The 26072-nt window shown below is 46.9% G+C and overlaps 1 protein-coding gene and 1 long non-coding RNA gene across 8 annotated transcripts in view; one reads left to right on the plus strand and one right to left on the minus strand.

Moving 5' to 3' along the window:
- Window positions 1–26072, plus strand: part of hdhd3 (haloacid dehalogenase-like hydrolase domain containing 3) — a 160788-nt gene that overhangs the window by 28182 nt on the left and 106534 nt on the right. The window lies entirely within an intron of this gene.
- On the minus strand, window positions 21835–25112 carry LOC139232949 (uncharacterized). The gene is made up of 3 exons (XR_011588119.1): window positions 24984–25112; window positions 23948–24013; window positions 21835–21907 (listed from the first exon to the last, which is right to left on the minus strand). It is a non-coding gene; the product is annotated as an uncharacterized lncRNA (long non-coding RNA).

Below are 26072 nucleotides of genomic sequence, written 5' to 3' on the forward strand. Positions count from 1 at the left end.
CCCATTTAAAACTGAGATGAGAAATTTCTTCTCTGAGAAGGTTGTAAATCTGTGGAAATTTCTGCCCCCAGAAAGCTGTGTTGGTTGGGTCATTGAATATATTTAATATTTAATGCGGAGATAGACAGATTTTTGAGCGAAATGTGAGTAAAGGGTTATGGGCAGCGGGCATGGAAGTGGAGCTGAGTCCATGATCACATCAGCCATGATCTTATTGAATAGTGGAGCAGGCTCGAGGGGCCAAATGGTCTACTCCTGCTCCTATTTCTTATGTTCTAATGTGTATGGTAATGGGGCATTGAGTTACTAAGTTACCTGTGGATGCACCAGATGTGTACAGTAATGGGGCAGTGGGTTATTAAGGTATCTGTGTGAGGTCCCGCATTGGACTCATCACTAGATCTATCAACTCAGTACAAGATGGGATTGACTATTGGGCACTGAGACAGAAAGCCCCATTAGAGGGTAGTTGAAACTATATGGAGGGAGTTTGATGAAGCTGAGGGTGCAAACTCCATCATCCAAAAACAATAATTGTTTAAAACGTTCAAACAACGAATTCTTCCATTGAGAGCCATGAACAAAAGGTTGAATAGTTGTCATTGTAATTAAATGGAAACTGATCTCACATTATCTCACAAGCAACCAGACTGACGGAGAATTGACATGTGCTGGCTTTGGAAAGTGATATAAGCAGCGTTGGTGAGAAGACACTGATATGGTGACACATGTAGGAGATGTGGAGATTGAAGTTCATCACTGGGACATCACAGCTTGAGAAATGGAAACGTGCAGGATGGGCAGCTCATTTCCCAGGACTGTTGAAGGCAGTTTGGGTATCGGCCTTGACTCAGTGTGTAACTTTATCTCCTCTGAATCAGAAGGTTGTGAGTTTAAATTCCACTCTAGAGACTTGAGCAAATAATTTAAGTTGACATTCCAGTGCCATATGGAAGGAGTGCTGCACTGTCAGAGGTGCCGGCTTTTGGATCAGATGTTAAACATCTCAGATGGATGTGAAAGATCCCATGGCACTATTTTAAAGAAGAGGAGAAGAGTTATCCCCAGTGTCCTGGTCAATATTTATCCCTCAATCAACATCACTCAAACAAATTATCTGGTCATTATTATCATCATCATAGGCAGTCCCTCGGAGCCGAGGATGACTTGCTTCCGCTCTAAAAATGAGTTCTCGGGTGACTGAGGAGTTCAATGCGGGACCTATAGTTTCTGTTACAGGTGGAGCAGACAGTAGTTGAAGGAAAGGGTGGTCGGGGAGCCTCAGTTGATGCACCCTCCTACCGCTGTCTACACTTGGTTTCTGCTTGTTCTCGGCGATGGGACTTGAGGTACTCAGCGCCCTCCTGGATGCTCTTCCCCCACTTTGGGCAGTCGTGGGCCAGGAATTTCCAGGAATCGATGTGGATGTTGCACTTTATCAAGGAGGCTTTGAGAAGTATCTCCTCTGCACACCTGGGGCTTGCTTGCCACGTCGAAGCTCCGCGCAGAGTGCTTGCTTTGGGCGTCTAGTGTGGGACATGTGGACGACGTGGCCCACCCAACGGAGCTGATTGAGCATGGTCAGTGTTTCGGTGCTGTGCATGTTGGCCTGAGCGAGAACACTGATGTTAGTGCGTCTGTCCTGCAAATGGATTTGCAGGATCTTACGGAGGCAGCGTTTTGAGGTGTCTGCTGTATATAGACCACGTCTCTGAGCCATATAGGAGGGCAGGTATCTCTACTGTGCTGTAGACCATGAGCTTGATGCCGGATTTGAGGTTCTGGTTTTCAAACACTCTTCCTCAGGAGACCGAAAGCTGTGCTGGTGCACTGGAGGTGATGTTGGACCTCTTCGTCAATGTCTACCTTTGCTGGCAGTAGGCTCCTGAGGTATGGAAAATGGTCCACGTTGTCCAAGGCCTCGTCGTGGATTTTGATAATCGGGAGGCAGTGCTGTATGGCAGGATCAGCTTGGTAGAGGATCATTGTCTTACAGATGTTTAGTATAAAGCCCATGCTTTCGTACGCCTCACTGGATAAAGACCTAGCTCTGTCAAGCCCATGTGGTGATTGATGTGCAACGGTCATCACACGTTTAAAAAATCCACGCACAGGCATCTTCCACCCCTGGAGTTCAGGACTGGAATATCGGGTCCTCCATTGAAACATCAGTGAACTCATCCTTTTTGGTGTGGAAGCAAATCATCCTCGTTCAAGGGACCGTCTATGATGATGAATATGTTGATGATGGCTTGGAGTTCGGCCTCCGAGTGTGCGCAGACGCAAGTGTCATCTGCATACTGTAGTTCGAGGACAGAGGATGGGACGACCTTGGATCTTGCCTTGAGGCAGCGGAGGTTGAACAGATTCCCATCTGTTCTATAATTTAGCTCCACTCCAGCGGGGAGCTTGCTAAGGGTGAGATGTAGCATTGCAGCAAGGAAGATCGAAAAGAGCATGGGTGCAATGACGCAGCCTTGCTTGACCCCGGTCCAGACGTGGATTGGGTCTGTGGTGGATTAATTGGATCTGTGGTGTGTACCAATCAAGTAAAAATTCACTACTGCTCACCTCCATTCTCAAGAGCAAAAGTGTGCAGATTGTAGCGATTCAAAGCAACATCCGCTGTATCATTCCCTCGGGACGACTTGTTTCCGCTAATGTTCTAGTAGCAATATGGGAGAAACCCCAATGAAATGCCCAAGGATTGTCTCTCTATTTGTCCTCTATACAGGGTATGGTACTGTAGTGGTTATGTTACTGGACTCAAAATCCAGAAGCCTGCATTAAGAACCCTATCAAATCCCTTCATCATTTTAACCACCCCTTCCTGAGTGGCAGATGTGACTTATGCTTCCTGCAGCTTCCTGGAAAGAGCATGAGGTAACCAGATTGAAGGTAGTGGTGACTTTGACTGCCATGAGCAGCACCATTGTTGCCATGGAGTGTGGCTATAGGTCCTGCAGCAGCAGCTCCAAGAGCTCAGCCATCACTTACCATCAAAGCCTTTGAATCACACATTTTGCAAAGTTGTAAATGACCCTGTGGGGCAATAAGAAAAAGAAAGAATTTGCATTTATATAGCTTCTTCCAGGACCTCAGGACTTCCCAAAGCGTTTACAGCCAATTCAGTACTTTTTGCAGTGTGGTCACTGTTGAAATGTAGGAAACACGGCAGCCAATTTGCACACAGCAAGATCCCACTAAGCGCAATGTTATAAGACATGATAACCTGTAATAACAAAGTTGTTTGAGGGATAAATAGTGGTCAAGGCACCAGGGAGAACTCCCCTGTTCTACTTTGAAATCGTGCCACGGGATCTTTGACGTCCACCTGAGAGGGCAGATGGGGCCTCGGTTTAACGTCTCATCCAAAAGACACAGCTCAATATTGTACTGGAGTGTCAGCCTGGATTTTGTCCTCGGGTCTCTGGGAGGATTGAAATCTAGTTTTGTCCATGAGGTTAATAGCAGATTGATGCCTTGCTGCAATGACCCCTACCATCCATCTACCTTCCATCTCTTTGTCCTCCAAATAAAGCAGGAACAATAATATCTGAAAAGGAATCGCCATTCTGCAAAGGGTTAATGTGTGCTACAGGCATCGCAGAGCTCACCCAGAGAAGATGGTGGACATGCAGCCCCTGTCTCTGCATGCTCCTTCACCAGCTGTTGCACAGCAGTGGTCCCAGAATCGAACTTCAGAGGGTTCTGACTATGTGCTGCCCTGTGCCTTTAAACCTGGTCATCGACGAAATGTTGCACTGCGTTCTACAGCAGCCATTTTGTACAGGGGAAGCCTGCATCGAACATACTGTTATATATGTAAACCTGTATATACCTCGTATAGTCAGCAGAGGGCTCATCCCCTGAAGTCCCAAGGGATCCCACAATCTCTTGGAAGAGCAAGTACTTAAGGAGGCCTCACAGGCTGGAGAGGCATTCTGGAGATCTGCAATAAAAGACTAAGTTCACACTTTACTTTGAGCTCACAGTATCCAGTCAGACTCTTTATTCATATATAACAGCTGGCGACGAGATACCGATGACAAATCCAACGATGCAGAGAACAGTGGGCATCCTGGAGAAGCGAATGCTGCCAAACGAAGGGCGATTCTCCTCACCGTCTGAGGGGCACCAACGTATTTTGGCCTCATGAAAAATCTGCTTGCTTCAGTGAAACCCACAGAGTTGGCCATGAAGTGATACTTCGCAAACTTTTAACTATAGAGACCCCAACCTTGAGTAAAGCCATAGAGATAGCCCAGGCGTTCATTGCCACCAGTGACAATACTAAGCAAATCTCTCAGCACACAAGTGCTGCTACAAGTACTGTGAACAAAGTGGTGTTGTTTTCAAATTGCAATGTACAGGGTAGGCCCCACATGCTTGCAGCTGCACGCCCGCAGATGTCTCAGAGTCCACCTGCAGGTACAGCAGGCGGTGAAGAAGGCAAATGGCATGTTGGCCTTCATAGCGAGGGGGATTTGAGTATAGGAGCAGGGAGGTCTTACTGCAATTGTACAGGGCCTTGGTGAGGCCTCACCTGAAATATTGTGTTCAGTTTTGGTCTCCTAATCTGAGGAAGGACGTTCTTGCTATTGAGGGAGTGCAGTGAACGTTCACCAGACTGATTCCAGGGATGGCTGGACTGACATATGAGGAGAGACTGGATCAACTGGGCCTTTATACACTGGAGTTTAGAAGGATGAGAGGGAATCTCATAGAAACATATAAGATTCTGACGGGACGGGACAGGTTAGATGCGGGAAGAATGTTTCCGATGTTGGATAAGTCCAGAACCAGGGGACACAGTCTTAGGATAGGGGGTAGGTCATTTAGGACTTCATTCAGAGAGTTGTTAACCTGTGGAATTCCCTGCCGCAGAGAGTCGTTGATGCCAGTTCATTGGATATATTCAAGAGGGAGTTAGATATGGCCCTTGTGGCTAAAGGGATCAAGGGGTATGGAGCAAAAGCGGGAAAGGGGTACTGAGATGAATGATCAACCATGATCATATTGAATGGTGGTGCAGACTTGAAGGGCCGAATGGCCTACTCCTGCACCGATATTCTATGTTTCTATGTTTCTATCAAGGGTGATGAATACAAGGCCATTAACACCTTGTTGGCGTTGCGGGGGTGATCATCGTTTCCATTCATGCCGCTTCAAAGGGTATGTTTGCAAGGGCTGTGGAACAAGTGGGACACCTCCAACATATATGCAGGCGAGCTGCAAATCCTGTTAATCCTGCAAACCACCATGTTGCAGAGGAGGACAGATCTACGGCGGATCACGATGAACCAGAGCCTCAGACCGAGGAGGCAGAGGTATATGGGGTGCACACATTTATCACAAAGTGTCCCCCGATAATGCTGAAGGTTGAATTAAATGGACTCCTGGTGTCAATGGAGTTGGACACGGGCACGAGCCTGTCCATTATGAGCAAAAAGCCTTTCGATAAATTGTGGTGCAGCAAGGCCTCAAGGCCAGTCTTGACTCCCATTCGCACAAAACTGAGAACTTACACAAAGAAACTGATTCCCTTAATCAGCACTGCTACTGCAAAGGTCTCCTACAATGGACGATCCAGAGTGGTAGCCGGTTCTGTGATCCATTATGTGTTACCACCAAGTTTTCACTGCCTAGCACTGGGATGATCTCTTTGGTGTACGTCCATAGCTGCGTGTCAATGTGTTCCAGTTTGGGCCTGCTAGCTCTGTGTGGCTCAAATTGTTGGCCGCTCATAAGTGACTGGCTAGCTCCCGTATCCAGCTCCATGCGAGCCGCGTTCACCATGTTAACTCCCTGGTCCATCGCCACGTTGGGACCAGGGCTGCATGCGTAAATTACCTTGGTCTCCTCTTCCCCTGCCATGAAGGTCTGAGCTATCAACGCCGCCCCTTCTAAAGTCAAGTTCTTGGTCTCTATGAGCTTCCTGAAAATCCCGGCATGATTAATGCCCTCCATGAAGAAACCCCTTAACCTCTTCCCCCCTGCAGGCATCTGTGAACTTACAGAGACTGGCCAAGCGCCGCAGGTCCGCAACGAAGTCCGAGATGTTTTGTCCCTCCCGACGCTGGTGTGTGTAGAACCGGTGTCGCGCCATGTGTACGCTAATCGCCAGCTTGAGATGCTCACTGATCAGCTGGCTGAGCTCTTCAAAGGACTTGTCCGCTGGCTTTTGGGGTGCGAGCAGGTCTTTCATCAGCGCATACGTCTGTGATCCGCAGCTGGTCAGTAGATGCGCCCTCCGCTTGTCAGCCGCTGCCACTCCCAGCCAGTCCTTCATGACAAAGCTCTGCTGGAGTCTCTCCACGAAGTCGTCCCAGTCCTCACCCACACAGTAACGTTCCTCTGTGCTACCGGTGGCCATCCTCGTGGTTCGGTGATTCCCGTTTCTCGTCGTCAAATGTGGTGTCCCTGCACCTTACTACATATTCACACGAGGCATGTACTGCAGACACAGTCACTATGTGACCTTAACCTTCATTCCCAGGACCAAGGAGTGCTGACCCTGGGTGGGACTTCCCCTTTTATACCTGGAAACCCAGGTGAGGAGTGTCTCCCACAAGTTCACCCCCTGTGGTCAGGGTGTGCATTTCTAGGGTATAAGTACAGTGTGCAGGAGTTGCATGAAGATTTCAGTTACATGAAGATTACCGTTGCATGATGGTTACATACGTGACAGTATAGGCATCCTTAAGCTGAGGTTCCGGTGCCTGGACCGCTCTGCTGGCACCTTGCAGTACTTTCCTCAATGGGTCTCCATAATCGTCGTGGTCTGAGGAGGAGGAGGAGGAGGCGCAGGAGGAGGAGGATGATTCCCGTCGCCCCAGAGCTAGGAGGCGTCGATCCACCCCAACCCTGGAAGGGAGGTGCAGCTGCGTCTCATAGCTGCTCGCTTCAGATAATCCCATCCACACATGACCCTTCAGGTCCTACTTTCAATGGCCATCGCAATGAGTGCCTTAACACACAATTGCTCACTCCCAAATGAAATACCTGGCCAGATATTTGTGCCAAAAATAAAGATTTATCAAATTATCCAAATCACTGCAAAAACAGAACATAAAGAACAATATAATACTGTAATCATTTTTTACCCCTGTGCATCTCACTATGACACCTGTTATGACACCACCCTAACACTATGCCGAAATGTCATCTCTGTGGCTGCATCATGGGTCCCGGAATGTTGCTGTGTTTGTTGTCTGTGACCTACAGCTGTCCTTCTAGGTCACCCTGGATGACCTCTGGGACTGGAAGGGCCGGATGTAGACTGGCCAGTACCCTCCTGGGAGAGTGCGTCCTCACATATATGGAGGTGCCTGACACCTCCTTCGCAATCTCCCTCCATGTATTATGTACTGGCGATCTGCCAGGTCTCCCCACGTCAGGAAACAGTATTCTTCTGTCTTCCATACCATCCATCAGTGTCTCCAGCCCTATTTCAGTTGGCTCTCCTTGCACCTCTTACACCAGCCATCCTTCCAAACTCCTTCCCCACTCAGGGCCTTGCTGCAAACCCCGACCTTTAAAAAGGCTAAGGGCCAGCTGGCTCATTAGAAACCCTTACCTGCATGCTGAATTTCTTGGTGGTGATAACGCTCAAATTAAGACAGCCACACCGCTGAAAAATCCATTTTGGAAGGGCCCATTAGCGCTGGAACCCATTTTTTCACTTTTGGAGCTGAACATGGGATGGCCCAGCCACAAAAAAATTTCAGCGCTAATGGCCCCAAAGAGGTGCGGAGAGCACCAGCTTTCCAGCGGTACTGAATTTCGGGCCCATCGGGTATTGAAGTCAATCACATGCTGGCAGTATTTTTAAGTAACTCTCTGGAAATAGGAATAGTGGCTGAGGATTGAAGAAAGACAAAAGTAATTCCAATTTATAAAAGAAGCAATAAAGGAAGTGCCGGCCCCATCGTGGATTTGGGCTCTTTGATAAAACAAATGTTGCCGGCGGTAACGGAGTGTTCCCCAGGTGTTGGCGAGGCGTGACGCTCAGCGCTGTGCTTCGCACATCAGCGCCGTGCTGATGAAGTCTGCACTGAGGCCTCACAACGTCCCTCGCCTTTTAAAGGGGAGGGCTGCTACAAACCCTGCAGCCTCTTTAGTGGTGCCCAAAGGGCCACCAGGAAGGTTGTTGACCGGGCCAGCAGCCTGGCATCCAAGAGGGTGGATCGGGTTGCATGTTGGCATCCCGGCCACACCAGCGGCCGCCATTGTTGGGCCGACTGAAATGTCGGCCGACAGACAAAAGATGGCAGCCGCCATGCTACCACCTTCCCTTGCAAGGGCCGCCGGGGCACCACAGCCACCACAGCATCGGGCAGCGTGAAGCTGACGGAGGCATGGCCCCTCGCGTCCCACGGGGCAATTTCCCCCAAGGGGCGCAAAAGGGTCGGCGCGCAAACCGGATATCGCCGGCGGAGCCCCGGGGGCAGTTGCGTGTGAGTGGATGGGGCCACCGCGCCCGTGCGCTAACTCATTAGCGCTCCGTTGTCACAGGCCAGCAGCGCTAACTGGCCCTGCGCAAACTGGCAATTTCAGCCCCAACGTCTCAGCAGCTTCAGCCCTTTGGGATGGAGAATTCCAAAGATTCACAACCCTCTGACTCATGAAAGTCCTACTGATCACAGCCTTAAATGGCTGACCCCATGTCCTGAGACTATGCCCCCAGCCACGGAAAAAAACCTCTCGGCATCTACCCTGTCAATCCCCCTCAGAATCTTGTATGTTTCAATGAGATCACCTCTCATTCTTCTAAACTCCAGAGAGTATAGGCCCAATCTACTCAATCTCTCCTTGGCTAAAGGGATCAGGGGGTATGGAGAAAGCAGGAATGGGGTGCTGAAGTTGCATGATCAGCCATGATCATATTGAATGGTGGTGCAGGCTTGAAGGGCCGAATAGCCCACTCCTGCATGTATTTTTATGGTTCTTTGTTTCATAGGACAGCCCTCTCATTCCAGGGAGCCTTTCTAGTGAACCTTTGTTGCACAGCCTCTAAGGCCAGTCTGCCCTTCCTCAGATAAGGATACCAAAACTACACAGTACTTGGTCTCACCAAGTTGTAGTAAGACTTCCTTACTCTTGTATTCCATCTCCCTTGCAATAAATGTCAACATGCCATTTGCCTTCCTAATTTCTTTTTGTGCCTGCATGCTAACTCTCTGTGTTTCCTGTATGAGGACACCTAAATCTCTCTGAACACCAACATTTAATAGTTTCTGACCATTTAAAAATATTCTGTTTTTCTACTCCTTCTACCAAAGTGAACAACCTCACATTTCCCCACATTATACTCCATCTGCCACCTTACTGCCCACTCACTTAACCTGTCTATATCCCTTTGCAGACTATTTGTGTCCTCCACACAGCTTGCTTTCCCACCTAGCTTTGTACTGTCAGCAAACGTGGATACATTGTACTCAGTCACTTCATCGAAGTCATTAATATAGATTGTAAATAGCTGAGGCCCAAGTAGTGATCCTTTCGGCACCCCACTAGATTGGAAGATAGCAAATGTAACCCTGCTATTCAAGAAAGAAAGGAAAGAGAAAAAGGGAACTACTTGCCAGTTACCCTGACATCAGTTGTCGGTAAAATGCTGGAATCCATTATTTAGGAAGTAATAACAGGGCACTTAGAAAATCTAAGACTATGAAAGAGAAATCTTTGTTTTCTGTGTATTAACCAATCCTCTATTCATGCTAATATATTACCCACAACCCTATGAGCCCTTATCTTGCAAAGCAACCTTTTGCATGGCACCTTTTCAAATGCCTTTGGAAATCCAAAATCTACAACGTCCACTGGTTCCCCTTTATCTACCCTGCTAGTTACATGCTCAAAAAAACTGATATATGTTGTGAAACACGATTTCCCTTTCATAAAACCATGTTGACTCTGCCGAATCATGTTATGATTTTCTAAGTGCCCTGTTACCACTTCCTTAATAATGGATTCCAGCATTTTACCGACAACTGATGTCAGGGTAACTGGCAAGTAGTTCCCTTTTTCTCTTTCCCTTCTTTCTCGAATAACAGGGTTACATTTGCTATCTTCCAATCTACTGGGACCATTCTACAATCTAGAGAATGTTACAGGATCACAGCCATTGCCTCCATTATCTCTGAAGTCATCTCTTTTGGAACCATCAGATCCAGGGGATTTGTCGGCTTTTAATCCCATTAGTTTCTCAAGTACTGTTTCTCTACTGATATTAACTACTTTAAGTTCCTCACTCTCATCAACCCTTTGGTTCCCCCATTATTTTTGGTATGCTCATTATTTCTTATACTGTAAAGACAATTAAAAAGTATAGAAACATAGAAACATAGAAAATAGGTGCAGGAGTAGGCCATTCGGCCCTTCTAGCCTGCACCGCCATTCAATGAGTTCATGGCTGAACATGCAACTTCAGTACCCCATTCCTGCTTTCTCACCATACCCCTTGATTCCCCTAGTAGTAAGGACTTCATCTAACTCCTTTTTGAATATATTTAGTGAATTGGCCTCAACAACTTTCTGTGGTACAGAATTCCACAGGTTCACCACTCTCTGGGTGAAGAAATTCCTCCTCATCTCGGTCCTAAATGGCTTACCCCTTATCCTTAGACTGTGTCCCCTGGTTCTGGACTTCCCCAACATTGGGAACATTCTTCCTGCATCTAACCTGTCTAATCCCGTCAGAATTTTAAACATTTCTATGAGGTCCCCTCTCATTCTTCTGAACTCCAGTGAATACAAGCCCAGTTGATCCAGTCTTTCTTGATAGGTCAGTCCCGCCATCCCGGGAATCAGTCTGGTGAACCTTCGCTGCACTCGCTCAACAGCAAGAATGTCCTTCCTCAGGTTAGGAGACCAAAACTGTACACAATACTCCAGGTGTGGCCTCACCAAGGCCCTGTACAACTGTAGCAACACCTCCCTGCCCCTGTACTCAAATCTCCTCGCTATGAAGGCCAACATGCCATTTGCTTTCTTAACCGCCTGCTGTACCTGCATGCCAACCTTCAATGACTGATGTACCATGACACCCAGGTCTCGTTGCACCTCCCCTTTTCCTAATCTGTCACCATTCAGATAATAGTCTGTCTCTCTGTTTTTACCACCAAAGTGGATAACCTCACATTTATCCACATTATACTTCATCTGCCATGCATTTGCCCACTCACCTAACCTATCCAAGTCGCTCTGCAGCCTCATAGCATCCTCCTCGCAGCTCACACTGCCACCCAACTTCGTGTCATCCGCAAATTTGGAGATACTACATTTAATCCCCTCGTCTAAATCATTAATATACAGTGTAAACAGCTGGGGCCCCAGCACAGAACCTATCAGTACCCCACTAGTCACTGCCTGCCATTCTGAAAAGTCCCCATTTACTCCTACTCTTTGCTTCCTGTCTGACAACCAGTTCTCAATCCATGTCAGCACACTACCCCCAATCCCATGTGCTTTAACTTTGCACATTAATCTCTTGTGTGGGACATTGTCGAAAGCCTTCTGAAAGTCCAAATATACCACATCAACTGGTTCTCCCTTGTCCACTCTACTGGAAACATCCTCAAAAAATTCCAGAAGATTTGTCAAGCATGATTTCCCTTTCACAAATCCATGCTGACTTGGACCTATCATATCACCTCTTTCCAAATGAGCTGCTATGACATCCTTAATAATTGATTCCATCATTTTACCCACTACCGATGTCAGGCTGACCGGTCTATAATTCCCTGTTATCTCTCTCCCTCCTTTTTTAAAAAGTGGGGTTACATTGGCTACCCTCCACTCCATAGGAACTGATCCAGAGTCAATGGAATGTTGGAAAATGACTGTCAATGCATCCACTATTTCCAAGGCCACCTCCTTAAGTACTCTGGGATGCAGTCCATCAGGCCCTGGGGATTTATCGGCTTTCAATCCCATCAATTTCCCCAACACAATTTCCCGATGTGTTTAAAGTCTCTGCCATTTCCTTATCCGCAATTATAATTTCCCCTGTCTCAGCCTCTAAGGGACCAATGGTTACTTTTGCTCCTGACTTACTTTTTACATACTTGTAGAAGCTCTTACAATCTGTTTTATATTTCTTCCGAGTTTACTCTTGTTATATTTTCTCTTTTTATCAATTTTTTGGCCAACCATTGCTGATTTCTAAAGCTCACCCAATCCTCACACTTACTACTAATCTTTGCAAAATTATAATAATTTTTTTACCGAATACTATCCTTAACTTCTTTAGTTAGCCACGGATGATCACTATTCCTGTGGACTTTTTATTTCTCAATGGAATATATATTTGTTGAGAATTTTGGAATACTTCTTTCAATGTTTGCCACGGGATATAAAGGTAAACCAGGGAACTCCAGGGTAGTGAGCATGACCATCTGTAGTAGGAAATCATTAGCAGGCATCCTGAAATAGAAATGGAAGCATCTGGAGAAATCAGGATGAATCAGAGGAAAGTGTTGAATACTCTAAAGGGTAAAGGTCAACTGAACCCTGATAAATTGTCGAGCACAGCCAGACTCTGTGACCAGAGGCAAGGATTCAGACTGAGGAAGGGAGGGTGAACAGACAGTTCAGACTGCTGGTGAGGAAGGTAAATGGCAGCATGGACTGGTCAGGACAAATGGCCTCTTCCCATCTTGTAACTTCTATGTATATTTACGTAGTTAACAGCTTCACACACACTGAATGTGTGGAACAGGCTGCCCAGGAAGACAGCGCAGGCAAACTGCTGCTTCCTTATTTGTAATCTCTAACCTGCATATTTATTTCCTCATCCCACCCAACTGCCCTGGGAAGGGGAGTCGCTAATTCCTCTGTGAACACTGCAACAAGCAAGTCACTTTCCATCGTTTTGTGGTGATGGTGGGGAATTGCAGGTGTGAGGAGGCATTTAGAAATTTGGGATGTGCCAAATGGACTGTACATTGTCACGTTTCTCCATTCAGGGAATGAACAGACTCAGCACATTATTATAAAGGACTAACATTGCAGTAAATGCTGCACCAGTACGAGTAAGGATGGTAGAGCTGGGTAAACAGCACCAAATACTGTCCGGGTGGGTGAGCAATGTGACTCCAAGGGGTGCGTGAAACCGCTGTCTGTGCACAAGCTCAGAATTAATCACAGAAGAAATTGAGAAACACCAGCTCTCTCATGCATTTGTTTTTATTCATTTTTTAATTGCTTTACAAAACAACCTAAGGTTGTGTTTAGTGTACAGGCACTAGGAGCAAGGGAGGGGCTGTGAGGCACTGATTCCATCAGCTTTATGATTTTAATTAATGACATTCTGTTTGAAATATTACAGCATCAGTACGTCATCAGTCACCGGTTCATATGGTGTCTCAATTTAAACTAAAGTCTAATTGGGGCGGGTTATTATTGGATGGACTCAGCAGTATTCTCCAGGGCTCCGACCAGTATGAACGTGTTGCACTGATTTGTTTCATGTTTTCAGGCACTTGTTGGATGGCCTGAGCTGTAATTTACAGTGTTAATTCCTGTTTCCATGGGTAATCATTGGGTTTTGTGCAATTTTCACAGGTTTGCACTTTCAGATTGAGCTGATGGAATTCAGTGAGTCAGAGTCACCCTGACCCTCACAAGCAAATATTCCTAAATCAGCAGCAATAATTTCAGTTCATTAAATCATGATCAGCAATTTCTTAATTTCAGCACTTGCAAGCGAATAGCCAGAGTTGTAGTTCGAAGTCTTCATCCTTCATTAAATGGCCCTTCTCTCCATGGAGGATGAGATCAATCAAACTGCACCAGATAGAAAATAATATCGTTATTCTTCTTATTGACCTCCTTTGTTCAGTATTACACCTGCTCTGTGTATTGAGTTCCCTTGTTCAGTATTACACTGGCTCCAGTTACAACTATTTTGTTGAAGACAATAAACAAGTGCCCCCTGATTAAAGTAGGGTCACACTCGAGAAACTTTCATTCAAGTGCCCCCTGTTTTTTTTGAGGGCACCAAAAACACAAATTACACAAGTGCCCCTTGATTAAAGCAGTGGGCACTAAACCTGACACAATAAACAAATTAACTTTGGCAGTAACTTAAATAAAATCAAAATTTGGTTGCCGGAGGTGATGATGCACTCCAGTCCCTCCGGCGCCCACCTCTCGCGGAAGGCCGCGAGCGTACCGGTGGACACCGTGTGCTCCATCTCCAGGGACACCCTGGCTTGGATGTAACCACGGAAGAGAGGCAGGCAGTCGGGCTGAATGACCCCCTCGACCGCCCGCTGCCTGGACCCTTTGATGGCCCCCTTGGCCATGCCCAGGTGCAGTCTTACGAGGAGGCCTTCCGACCTGCCCGCTCCCCTCCGCACAGGGTGCCCAAAGATCAGGAGTGTGGGACTGAAGTGCAACCAGAATTTGAGGAACAGCCCCTTCAAATATTGGAAGAGGGGCTGCAACCTCGCACATTCGACATATACATGGAACACGGACTCCTCTAGACCACAGAAATTACAGGCGGCCTGGGAGCCTGTGAACCGACTTTAAACTTATTGCACGGGACTGCTCAGTGCAACGCCCTTCAGGCCAAGTCTCCAATAAATAAAGGACTCCCCCCCGCGTAGAGAGCATTCCATTGAGGACCCCAGCAAATTTGTCAAACACGATTTCTCTTTCATAAAACTATGCTGACTGTGCTTGATAGAATTATGCTTTTCTAAATGTCCTGCTACTGCTTCTTTAATAATGGACTCCAGCATTTTCCCAATGACAGATGTTAGGCTAACCGGTCTATAGTTTCCTGCTTTCTGTCTGCCTCCTTTTTTAAATAGCTGCATTACATTTGTGGTTTTCCAATCCGCTGGGACCTCCCCAGAATCCAGGGAATTTTGGTAGATTACAACCAATGCATCCACTATCTCTGCAGCCACTTCTTTTAGGACACTAGGATGCAAGCCATCAGGTCCAGGGAAATTGTCCGCCTTTACTCCTATTATTTTACAGAGTATTACTTCTTTAGTGATAGTGATTGTATTAAGCGCCTCTCTTCTTATAGCCCATTTCAAACGGAGATGAGGAGGAAGTTCTTCTCTGAGGGTTGGGAATCTTTGGAATTCTCCACTGTAGAAAGCTGTGGAGGCTGGGTCATTGAATATATTTAAAATGGAGATAGGCAGATTTTTGAACTATAGGGAAGTCGAGGGTTTTGGGGAGTGGACTGGAAAGTGGAGTTGAGGCCAAGATCAGATCAGCCATGATCTTATTGAATGGAGGAGCAGGCTCAAGGGGCAAAATGGCCTACTCCTGCTCCTATTTCTTATGTTTTTAATCTCTCTCTCTTTTTTGAACTGAGGTGTAACATTTGCATTCTTCCAGTCCTCTGGCACCACCCCCATATCTACGGAGGATTGGAAGATTGTGGCCAAAGTCTCTGTTACTTCCACCTTTACTTCCCTCAGCAACCGAGCGACTTTTCTACTTTTGAGTACTGCCAATCGTTTAAGTTCCCCTCTTTGTTTATCCAATCTAATTTCTTTACCCCCTCCATCTTGACTGTAATATTGTCAGCATCCTCTTCTTTAGTGAAGACAGATGCAAAGTACTCAGTCAGTACCTCAGCCATGCCCACTGTCTCCACAAGAAGATCTTTTAGGTCCTTAATCGGCCTCACCTTACCTTTAATTATCCTCTTACTCTTTATATGCTTGTAAAGACTTTACAGTTCCCTTTTATGTTACCCGCTAATATTTTCTCATACATTCTATTTGCCCCACTTATTTACTTTGTGACTTCTCTGCACTCTCTGTATTCAGCCTGATTCTCTACCATATTATTAACCTGACATTTATCATAAGCCTCCAAGTTTTGTTTGATTATTTTCTCAATTTCTTTAGTCATCCAGGGAGCTCTGGCTTTGGATGCCCTTCCTTTTTCCATCATAGGAATGTGTCTAGTCTGTATCTGAACCATCTCCTCCTTGAAGGCCTCTCTCTGCTGATCTATTGCTTCCGAAAAAGATAAGAAGTTTCGAAAAGGTAATAATTAAACAGCCGTGCTGAATCTGCTTGTCTGCAATGCACAGCACAGTTCATTTCATAGTCAAGAGGAGCTGGGAATGACTTCTACTTACCCAGACCTCACTTCACTCAGTCCCTTCCTCACGCAGAATGGGTATTTCTCGCTTCCGACGTCCAATGAGACGTGAAATACCCTTACCTAAAATAGGAGACAGAATTACATCATTCTGCCGTTTTCTCTTTAGGGTTTTTGTTCCAATTTGCAGCTTCTTTAATTAATGATTCATGCCCTGCATTTCTTCAACCACCCCCGATTAGTCTGGCTGAGCTTATCCACTGCCGTAGCACAGAACTGTGCCCTAATGTGGAGAATAGTGCACAGTCTTGGACACTCCATTACAGGAAGGATACAGAAACAATGGAAAAGGTGCAGTATGGATTCACTGGGATGTTACCAGGGATGAGGGCCCACAGTTATGCAGAGAAACTTGAAACGGTGGGGCTTTTCTTCACTGGATCTGAGAAAGGTGACCTGATAGAGATCTTTAACATTGTGGAAAGTTATGAGCAGATAAATCGTGAGAGATTGTTTCCACTGTATACATCATGATAATTAGAGGGCATAAATTTTCAATAATCACAGAAAGAATTAAAGGGAAGGTTTGAAACAAATTCTTTATACACAGGGTGGTTGGAATCTGGAATTCTCTGCCACAAACCAGTGTTGAAGCAAATCCATTGATTCTTTTAAAAGGGAATTAGATAGTTCCTTGTAAAAGAGGAATATTAAAGGGTATGAGGCGAGTTGGATCAGGCAGTGGCTCATGTGGAGAAAAACACTTACAACAGACTTGCATTTCAAAGGAGGGGGTTTGTACAAAAGGCAAAAGTCAGAGGAATGGACTGTGCAGATAAGGGGTAAAGTAGATGGCAGAGACAGGGTGGGAAAAGGCCACGGAGGGATTTAGAAGTCAGAACAAGGCTTTTGAATTGAATGGAGACTCATCCAGGACTGATGATCAATCTATTCTCCACACTCCTTTGAACCACTGATGGGTTTTGTGGTCTCACAAGCATCCCGACAACACAAAGGCAATTGGAGTTGAGAGAAGTGGTGAAGAGGTAGAACTGGATGTCATCAGCATACCATGGAAAGATGACTCTGTGCCTACACATGATGTTACCGAGGGGCAGCATACAGTTACATGTGTGCATACAGGTACTTATAAATACACACAAGTGCGTACAGGTACATATATTTACCCATAAATACATATAGGTACTTGTATTTACAACCAAATAAAGGTACATAGAGATAAATACGGGTACATACTATTGTGTTCCTAACACAGATGAGGCTGCACACAGGGAGGTTAAGGTAACAGTGACCTCAGTCTTTAATAAGACACTCCAGAGTGAGGAACAGGCCTTAAGGCCGGCTTATATACAGTGCTTCTAAGGGATGCTGGGATCCCTTGGGACTTCAGGGGATGAGCTCTCTGGTGGCGGAACATGGGAGTGTATATATGAACTAGGGCTGGGCCATAAATGTGCCCTTTCCATATCACTCACATCCCAAGAACAGACCGTCTAAAAGAACAGTTTTCCTGTCGACATGATCTACCATGGAACTCCATTTGTACGAGGAAATATCAATAATTTCACTGGGAAATGTAACATTTATGAATACAGAGAGTGAGGACGGAGTCAGTGTTATCCCATGGTTTAGACTGTGGGATTACTGCAGTTGCTGAGTAATGGGACACACCGACATCCATGTCATGTATCTTACATTATTATATATAACTGTATCCTAACATGCTATACATGACTGTAATAAGATATGACCTGTAGCCACCAGCATACCTGACCACCAGGGGTGCACTTGCAAGAAACAGATATATAAGGACAGGTCTCAGGCAAGTGCAGCATTCCAGAGCTGTGAAATAAAGGTGCAGGTCCAGAGTGACCTTGACTTCACTACATGCCTCGTGTGAATCTGTACTGAGGGGACAGGACTTTACAGTGGCGACGAGTTACGGGATTACAGAACCCACAGAATGGCGAACAACGGATCAGTACCCGGGACACCGATGTACAGCGAGTCAACACGATCAATGGCCGCTGCTCCTACAACAGGATGCCTCCTATAATGATGAGGGTCCTACTCAACGGGATATCTGTCAACATGGAGCTGGATACGGGAGCGAGTCAATCTCTCATGGGCGCTCAACAATTTGAACAATAGTGGCCGCATAAAAGAGGCAGACCAAAACTCACAAGGGTCGACACCAAACTAAGGACCTATACCAAAGAAATCGTACCAGTCCTCGGCAGCGCCATGCTCTCTGTCACACACAAAGGGACAGTGAACCGACTTCCCCTGTGGATTCTCCCCGGAGACCCCCCAGCACTGCTGGGGAGAAGCTGGCTGGCAAAACTAAACTGGAAATGGGATGATGTCCATGCCATGTCATTAGAGGAACAGACCTCCTGCTCAACAGTTATAAAGTGATTTGAACATCTCTTTCAGCCAGGTGTGGGCACTTTCAAAGGGGCCAAAGTCAAAATCTACATCACACAAGATGCTAGACCGGTCCATCACAAGACTGTACCCTATGTGATGAGGGAAAAGATTGAACATGAACTAGACAGGCTTCTGCGGGAAGGCATTATATCACCTGTGGAATTTAGCGACTGGGCAAGTCCCATCGTCCCAGTCATGAAGCCTGATGGATCCGTACGAATCTGTGGGGACTACAAATCTACAAATCTACCATAAACAGAGTCTCCCTACAGGACCAGTACACGCTGCCCAGAGCGGAGGGCTTATTTGCCACATTGGCTGGAGGTAAACTTTTCTCAAAATTAGACCTCACATCTGCGTATATGACGCAAGAATTGACCGAGGATTCCAAGCTACTCACCACCATCAACACACATCAAGGCCTTTTCATGTACAATCGATGCCCATTCGGCATCAGATCGACAGCTACCATATTCCAGCGCAACATGGAGAGTCTGCTCAAGTCCATCCCAGGGACGGTTGTATTTCAAGACGACATACTTATCACGGGCAGGGACACCGACTCCCATCTCCGTAATTTGGAGGAAGTACTAAAGCGGTTGGATCGGGTAGGCCTACGAGTCAAGAAATCCAAGTGCCTGTTTCTCGCACCCGAGGTTGAATTTTTGGGCAGAAGGATTGCCGCTGATGGAATCCGCCCAACAGAGTCCAAAACAGAAGCAATTCGCCTGGCACCCAGGCCCCGGAATGTCTCAGAACTGTGCGCCTTTCTCGGGCTACTCAATTACTTTGGGAACTTTATGCAGAACTTAAACATGCTGCTGGAGCCTCTCCACGTGCTACTCATGAAGGGGTGCGTTTGGTTTTGGGGGGACACCCAGGAATGCGCCTTCAATAAGGCACACAACCTTCTGTGTTCCAACAGTGTTTTGACTTTCTTTGACCCAGGTAAAAAGCTAGTTCTCACATGCAATGCGTCAGCGTATGGGGTTGGGTGCGTTTTGCAACATGTCAATAGTGCGGGCAAATTACAACCCATAGCTTATGCCTCCAGGTTACTTTCGCGGGCGGAGCGCGGGTACGGAATGGTAGCGAAGGAGGTGCTCGCGTGCGTGTACGGTGTCAAAAAGATGCACCAATACCTTTTCGGGGGCAAGTTTGCGTTAGAAACCGACCACAAGCCCCTCACGTCCCTCCTATCCGAGAGCATGGCAATAAACGGCAACGCCTCGGCGCGAATTCAACGGTGGGCTTTCATGCTGGCGTCCTACGACTATACAATAAGGCACAGACCAGCACAGACAACTGTGCCGATGCGCTCAGCAGGCTACCCCTGGCGATCACGGAAGGGTCTGACGAACAGGACTGTGAGATAATCATGGCAATCAATGCCTTTGAGTCCACAGGCTCGCCAAATCAGAGTCTGGATGGCCAGTGACCCCACGTTATCCTTAGTAAAAAGATGTGTCCTAACCGGTGACTGGGCAGAGGCTCGCGATGCCTGCCCCGAGGAATTAAAACCCTTTCACAGGCGCAAGCATTAGCTATCACTACAAGCAGACTGCCTGATGTGGGGCAGCCGAGTAGTCATGCCTCTGCGAGGCAGAGAGGCATTTGTCCGGGAGCTCCACCGCGAGCACCCGGGGATCGTTCTCATGAAGGCCATAGCCAGATCCCACCTCTGGTGGCCTGGTATTGACGCGGACTTGGAGCTCTGCGTCCGAAGGTGCACCATTTGTGCCCAACTCAGCAATGCCCCCAGGGAGGCTCCACTGAGCCCCTGGCCCTGGCCTACCAAACCATGGTCGCGGGTGCATGTAGACTATGCGGGCCCATTTATGGGCAAAATGTTCCTTGTAGTTGTAGATGCATTTTCAAAGTGGATCGAATGCACCATTTTAAACTCGAGCACAACCTCCACCACTGTGGAGAGCCTCGCAACCATGTTTGCAACGCACGGAATCCCTGACATATTGGTCAGTGACAATGGTCCGTGCTTCACCAGCGCAGAATTCTAAGACTTTATAATTGACCATGGCATAAATCACGTCAAGACGGCACTGTTCAAGCCGGCCTCCAACGGCCAGGCGGAGAGAGCGGTGCAAATCATTAAACAAGGCATGCTTAAAATCCAAGGTCCCACGCTGCAGGGTCGCCTGTCGTGACTGCTGCTGGCATACAGATCTCATCCGCACTCACTGACTAGGATTCCCCCCCCGCGCAACTGTTGATGAAAAGGACTTTAAAAAGAAGGCTCTCATTAATCCTCCCATACATGCATGAAATCGTTGAGGCAAAGCGCCGTAAGCTGACTGAGTACCATGACAGAAATTCGAGGGGGAGATGGAATGAGATAGGGGACAAAGTGTTTGTACTAAACTATGGCAGGGGTCCCAAATGGCTTGCAGGGACAGTAACGGGCAAGGAAGGAAATAAGCTACTGGTGGTACAAATGGACACTGGCCAAACCTGCCGGAGGCATGTAGACCAAGTCAAAAGCAGATTTACCAACAACACTGTGGAACCAGAGGCTGAACACAATGTGGAACTCACACCACACCTGGTGGACAGACAGAGGGAACAACCTGAGGAAAGGGCAATCCCAACAGACAGCCCAGGCGAATCAACAACAATCACACCAATCGAAACAGACAGCCCAGGCAAGATACCAGCAACCACACCCAAAGAAAAACAGACCAAGGCAAACAACTGAACCACAACTCAGAGGCTCCACGCGAGAGCGTAGACCACCAGAGAGACTGAACCTATAAAGACAATAAGACCTTGGGGGAGGGTGATGTCATGTATCTTACATTATTATATATAACTGTATCCTAACATGCTATACATGACTGTAATAAGATATGATCTGTAACCACCAGCATACCTGACCACCAGGGGTGCACTTGCAAGAGACAGGTATATAAGGACAGGTCTCAGGCAAGTGCAGCATTCCAGAGCTGTGAAATAAAGGTGCAGGTCCAGAGTGACCTTGATTTCACTACATGCCTCGTGTGAATCTGTACTGAGGGGACAGGACTTTACAATCCACATACACCCCACACAGTTAAACGTGTCTCCATCGAGACCTGCCAGCCTCCTGTCCACTGGGCTATTTCTCAAACACCCCCCGGGCACCAGCCCTCAGATTGGGCCAGTCTATTGGGATCCAAGTGGGCTCCAGAAATATCCGATCCTGTTATGATGTTGATGTCTACTCTAACCAAGTCCCTCCATCAATCCTTCCGTTGTCGTATTGTTTCAATCATTAAAAGGAAATACTTACCAACTTTTCTGGCCATTTTCTTCAAGAAGCCGAATCTTCTGCTCTGCAATTCTCGGTTCTGGATGCGCTCACTGGGCGATGACTCTGAAGAAACCAGACGAGAGATGGCGCTGGTTAGTATTTGTGATCCGCTGTGTTTGGTAAAGTTTGTTAGTTGTCATTGAGCACTGGGTGATTTTCATGTTGACAAAAGTATATCAGTGTTCAGTGCCAACAGCAAATATATTCCCAATAAAAACCCTGTCAAATCCCATTTCTTCTTGTTTAATTCTGCAGTTTGCACAGAGGGACACAAAATAGCACATTCTCTCTGGGAATACAAACAATGTGGCCCCTATAAGGAGAGCCACTCCCTCCTGACCCAGATAACCTCTCTGATCTGACCTGGCTGAGATCAGCTCACTCTGGGCAGACGAAGGATCAAACCTGGAACAGGAGTAGGCCATTCAGCCCCCCGCCACTCAATGAGATCATGGCTGATCAGTACCTCAGCTCCATTTACCCGCCGTAGCTCCATATCCCTTAATACCCTTACCCAACAAACGTCTATCGATCTCAGCCTTGAAAAAGCCAACTGACACGCAGCTTTCACAGCCTTTGGGCGAGAGAGTTCCAGATTTCTACTACCCTTTGTGTGACAAAGTGCTTCCTGATTTCACTCCTGAACGGCCTAGCTCTAATTTTAAGATTATGTTCCCATGTTCTTGATTCCATCAGAGGAAATAGTTTCTGTATCTCCCCTATCAAATCAGTTTATCATCTTGATCAGATCACTCCTCAGTCTCCTAAACTCAAGGGAACACAAGCCAAGTTTATTCAACCTGTCCTCATAATTTAACCCTCTAAGCCCCAGTGTTATTTTGGTGAATCTGCGCCGCCAATATATCCTTCCTAAGGCGCGGTGCCCAAAACAACAGAGTACTCCAGATGGAGTGGGACTAAGGCTCTATACAACGGAAGCATCAATTCCTGCTCTGTGTCTCAGCAGCAAAGGACCTTTATTGTGAAGTGACAGACTGACATGTTCATGTGCCTGGCACTTACCCGGGTCAGACTGGGAATCATCCAACTGCTGCAGCGCCTCTTCTGAAATAAGTAGAAAGTGTTGCATTTTCACACTGCTATCGGTGTAGATTATCTCCTCACATTGTCAGTTATCTCCACGATTACTCCAATCTTTGAAGCAGATGACTGGAGATGTTTGCTGTCTCCTCGTAGAATTACATAAAATGCACAGCACAGAAACAGGCCGCTCGGCCCAACTGGTCTGTGCTGGTGTTTATGCTCCACACGAACCTCCTCCACCCTACTTCATCTCACTCTATCAACATATCCTTCTATTGCTTTCTCCCACATGTCCTTATGTGGCTTCCCTTTAAATGCATCTCTGTTATTCACCTCAACTACTTCTTGTCCACATTCTCACCACTCTCTGGGTAAAGGAATTCCTCCTGAATACCCGATTGGATTTATTAGTGACTTTCTTATATTTCTGAACCCTAGTTCTGGGCTCCCCCAGAAGTGGAAACAACTTCTCTACATCTATGCTACCAAACCTCTAAATAATATTAAAGTCATCTGTTAGGTCACCCCTCAGCCTTCTCTTTTCTATTTTCTCAAAATCGCTTTCCACCCCCCACAAGAGATATTCCCAGATAGATTACTGCTTCCTGCAGCAATCCCACCTATCCCAAATTACACAGTGTCACATGGTAACCAGTGGCAAGAGATGTGTGCTCTCTCCTCCGTAGTTACTTGTTATTCCTGTTTTGTCCAGACTGTGTGTCAGGGTAGGTTCCTGACTAGAGAAACCCCTGTAACCTCCATTTCTCAGCCCATTGCACACAGTGGATGGAGAGGCTGCCCCTGGACTCACTCACACTTCAGTCTGTTTCCCCTCAATTCATTCCACATAAATGTAATTTTCCTCTCCAATGTTTCCCCATTCCTGCACACTCATTAAGATGGTGACCCATTCACTAGGATAGGCTCCATGGCCAAGGTCACCCTAGAGGCACCTGTGAGAGCCTTGCGGGAGCACGGTGGCCCGGGCGGTGGGATGTGAACCTGTCGCGGTCTGTAAGGCAAAGAGATAGATGGACATTTAACAGTCCTGACACTTACCCAGCTCTTTTATTTGTGGCTCAGTAAGGTCAGACTGGGAATCAGCCTCCCCACGCAGTGCTTCTTCTGGAACAAATAGAACATGTTGTATTGTATCCTGGTGTTTCAGTGCAGACTATTTCCTCAATTACCCCCTGTCTCTCTGTTTAATGTAGACCACACAGCTGAGTTCAGTCAGACCTATCCCTTGTTCTGATTACCGCTTATTTCAGTTTCACCAGAGCTGCATGTGGAAAGGAAAATCCGGCGGGGTTTATAATGGACAGGGTGTGCAATGGACAGGGTGTGTAATGTGTAATAGGCAGGGTGTATAATGGGCAGGATGTGTAATGAGCAGGGTGTGCAATGGGCAGGGTGTGCAATGGGCAGGGTGTGCAATGGGCAGGGGCAGGGTGTGTAATGGGCATGGTGTGCAATGGGCAGGGTGTGCAATGGGCAGGGGCAGGGTGTATAATGAGCAGGGTGTGCAATGGAAGGATTATATAATGGACGGGGAGTACATTGAACACGGTGTATAATGGACGGAGTGTATAGTGGACAGGGTGCATGATGGAAGGATTATATAATGGACAGGGTGTACATCGGACAGGGTGTATAATGGACAGAGTGTATAATGGGCAGGATGTATAATGGACGGGGTGTATAATGCACAGAGTGGTACAATGGACAGGATGTATAATGGATGAAGAGTATAATGGACAAGATGTATAACATGCGGCATATGAACAGGCGGTGTGTAAATAGAGTTGGTATCTAATCAATCCATCATCTCCCATTTTACACCAACACCAACAGTTAAAATCAGCTCTTTACTGTGTCCAGTATCTAACGCTTTGCTGAAATCTAAACATCTTGCACCCACACAATTTCTAAGGCCAGCAAGCTTCAACATTTCTTTGTAGACCTGCGGTAAACCTGTTGGGAAGATACTCTTTCCATAATTGCTTGCCCACTCCCTCTAACCCTACCATACCCCAGTTAGCTCACTTGAGATCAAACCCTAATTGAACAGCTAATTCATGTTAGAATCACTTACCCGCCCCAGCAGGGTGGAGGGAGATCGCAAACAACACGGCCAACAGTACTAGGAGAGACAGCGGCTTCATATTTCCGAGCTGTGATGTCGAGTGATGAGCTGCACTCTCCTCTGGTCCTTTGTATACCATCTTATCATCGCATCTCAGAATTGGTCCCAGTCTCACTTTGCATGAACACCCTTGTCCATTGTCAGAACAGTGGTTGACAATCTGATTCCAGGTAACGGCTGTGACAGATAGTAGAATGTCAGACCTCAAATGAGTCACCGCATGTTTTTAAAGCATCCATTGTTCTTTTATCTCTTATTTCCATCTTTGTTATGCAAATGAAGTTTGCTGCATATCTGAGATAGTCCCAGTGTGAGTCAAACTTTGGGATCGGTAAATTCTAGGGTGCAAGGCTGTTGAGGAAAAAGGGGAAGTCAGTGGGGAAAATAATTCAGGATTTATGATTACTTCAAAAACCGGCTGCAAGATGTTGGGTCTCTGTCTCCAAGATGGAGACCATCTCCACAGCTCTCTCTGCTAATTCTCCCCTTTCTCTCCCCCTCGCTCCTGACTTTCCCCACACTGTCCAACCCTGTACAGCCCAGATCCCCATTACGCTGAAGCTTCTCTCCATCTACCCCATGCCCATCTCTAGAACCCTACACCACTTGTGACCACTCAACTCTAGGCCACTCAATGCTTGCTGCTGGAGCCCATGCTAGTGTACATTGTTAAAGACTCCCCTTCCTTCAGGAACATTGTTTCCCCTTTCAAAACTGCCATCGTCAGCCCCTCCTCAGAAAACCCACCTTGACCCCATCGGTGCCCTGCAACAGGTGCCCCCTCTCTCAACTCTCTTTCCTCAGTTAGATCCTCGAATACATCATCACCTCCCAACTCCATGTCCGTCTCCCTCAATACAGTTTGTCTCAATGTATCCAGTATGGTTTCCACCCTCCCCACAGCACTGAAACAGCTCTGGATAAATTCACAAAATGAGATTCTGTGTGACTGTGGTGCACAATCCCTTCTTGTCCTGTTCCAGCACTCCACAGTGCTTGATACTGTTGGCCACACCATCCTCCTCCATCACCTGTCCT

The sequence above is a fragment of the Pristiophorus japonicus genome, chromosome 20, assembly GCF_044704955.1.
Source record: "Pristiophorus japonicus isolate sPriJap1 chromosome 20, sPriJap1.hap1, whole genome shotgun sequence".
In the NCBI taxonomy this organism is placed as follows: domain Eukaryota; kingdom Metazoa; phylum Chordata; class Chondrichthyes; family Pristiophoridae; genus Pristiophorus; species Pristiophorus japonicus.